We start from the raw sequence: 2513 nt of genomic DNA on the forward strand, positions 1-2513 counted from the left end.
AGGTACGTTCCTGGAGAACTCTTTGCCTGCTCTAGTGTTGTTTGACTCGGGTGCGCGTCAGTCTTTCATTTCTCGATCCTTCAGTAGAGAGTTTGTTTTTCCCTTAGGAGAGTTGAAGTGTCCGTTGTGAGTTTCTATCGCCAATGAACACGGGGTTTCTTCTTCTTCGGTTTATCAGGGTGGCATCCAAGAGATCTTCGGGGTATCCTTTCCGGTTGATTTGATTCCGATTCCTATGGGGGATGTCTGTGTGATCGTAGGTATGGACTGGCTATGCCGTTTCGGTGTCATGATCGACTGCGAGGGCGAGCGTGTGGTAGTTCGAACCCCGAGTGGGGGATAACTGGTTGTTTATGGAGAGGGCACCAGGCTGGGTTTAGGGTTTTGTTCGGCATCTAGGGCTCGACAGTATATTTTGCACAGGTGTATTGGTTATTTGGCTTGTGTGGTGGATACGTGATATGTGCATATTTGACTATATATTTAGTATAGAATTTTCTTATTTATTAGCTGATTATTTGCAAATTATGGACAAAAGGTACTTAATAGTTTTCAAATTGTATTTTCAGTCCAAAAGAGAAGCTCGGAAGCAAAAGAAAGCATGAGAAGCAGTTGGAAGCTCGGGAGTTGAAACAAAGAAGTAAAATGCCAAAAACAAGAAGGACTCGATGAGTCAAAGCCTGACTCGACGAGTTGGATCGAAGATTCGCGAAGCTCTAGAAGTCCTTGCCGTACGCGGAGTTTTAATGAGGGACTCGACGAGTTGGGACCTTGACTCGACGAGTCACCTCTGTTTCCAGAAAAATATAAATAACGACTTTGAGATTGAGATGGGGACTTCTCTGGAACCCTAGGAGGCTCAGATTGCGATTGAAGGCACTGCTAGACCGAGAGAAGCTGAAGAATCAACCCTAAGTTCGATTGTGAAGAGGATTAAGGCAAATTCTAATCTATTCTTAGTTAAGCTTTTGATTGAATCATGTTTGAACTAGTTGAATTTGTTTTTGAGTTTGTTTTTACTGCAATTATGAACTAAAACCTTTATTTTCTGTTTAGGGTAGATGATTTTGTGAATATGGATTGATTTTATGGTTAGGATTAATTTTAATTGGTGATATTGTTTTGTTAAGCTTGTTAAAGAACCTCATATATTAATAACAACTATTTTCTGTTAATAAATCAGTAATTAAGTTGTATGAACATCTCTTAGTTATTAGTTTCATATGATTTATTGACCACATAGTTATATGTCTAGGAATAACGAATGTGAAACTAGAATTAACTAGAAGATAGGTAAGTTAATACGTGAGCTTGTGTGATACACCATCAAAAAGAGGTTAGTTGAATCACCAATTTAACCGCAACATCGAAGAATTCATTGTTGAAGAATCTAAAAGCTGTTTTTAGTAAGAAAAGGGCAAGAAGGTAGGAGAATCCAGCTTCTCTTCAGTGGCGACGAAGACCCGAGGAAGGAGGACACCGAGTATGAAACCGAAAGGGACGAATCCGAATCCGAATCCGAAGAAGAAAGTGACTTTGGAGACGAACCCGCTAACACCATGGAAAACATTGATGAAGTTCCCATGGGCGAATGGAAGAAGTGGATACATGAGGATACCGGATCGGGACTAGTACAACCCATCATTCCCGCGACCGCCACTTTCGAGCTAAAGGGGAACATACTTGCTCAACTTAAGGAAATTCCCTTCTACGGGAAAGATCACGAAGACGCTTACAAGCACTTAGACGAGGTCAACGATGTAGCCGATTACTTCAATGTTCCGAATGTGCCTCGTGAAACCATTTTGCTTCGTATGCTTCCCGTCACATTCAAAGGAGCTGCGAAAGATTGGCTCAAATCACTCCCTCCCGGATCCATCACTACATGGGCTAAGATCAAAGAAGAATTTATTGATCAATTTTGCCCTCCCTCAAAAATAGCCAAGTTGAAGAAAGCCACATATAACTTTGAACAACAAGCTGGAGAGTCCCTTTATGAGGCATGGGAGAGATATAAAGGTTTAGTAAGGAATTGCCCACATCACGATCTAAATAGCCAACAAGAAGTCTCCATTTTCTATGATGGAGTGAATGTGACCACAAGGCAACTCCTTGATTCGCAAGGACGTCTCACAAAGAAGCCACCCCCGGAAATCAAAGAGCTAATTGAAGAATTCTCTAAGCACTCTAGAGAATATCATAACCCAAGGAATGAGCTAAGTCGGGGGGCGGTGAACTCAGTTAATGATAGCATGGCAGCAATGATGGCTAAACTAGAGAGTTTGGATCGAAGAATGAATAAGATGGACCAATCCATCCATGCCATTAGGGTCGGCTGTGAGAATTGTAGAGGGCCTCATCTCACTATGGATTGTGATCTTGACGAGAATGGGAACCGGAGGGTGCAAGTATGATATTCAAGTGGTGATAGGTATGATGACAATTGGCGGAAACCCAAGAAGGATTGGCTTCCATATGATGAGTACAAAAAGGCAAAGGAGGAGAAATTTAAG

General features: G+C 41.7%; 1 non-coding gene across 1 annotated transcript; it reads right to left on the reverse strand.

Moving 5' to 3' along the window:
- Window positions 1–1943: 1943 nt before the first annotated feature.
- Window positions 1944–2050, reverse strand: LOC145141696 (small nucleolar RNA R71). Its single transcript, XR_013722890.1, has one exon. It is a non-coding gene; the product is annotated as a small nucleolar RNA R71 (small nucleolar RNA).
- Window positions 2051–2513: the final 463 nt, after the last annotated feature.

The sequence above is a fragment of the Lactuca virosa genome, chromosome 9, assembly GCF_052849685.1.
Source record: "Lactuca virosa cultivar CGN04683 chromosome 9, Lactuca_virosa_CGN04683_v6, whole genome shotgun sequence".
NCBI lineage: Eukaryota > Viridiplantae > Streptophyta > Magnoliopsida > Asterales > Asteraceae > Lactuca > Lactuca virosa.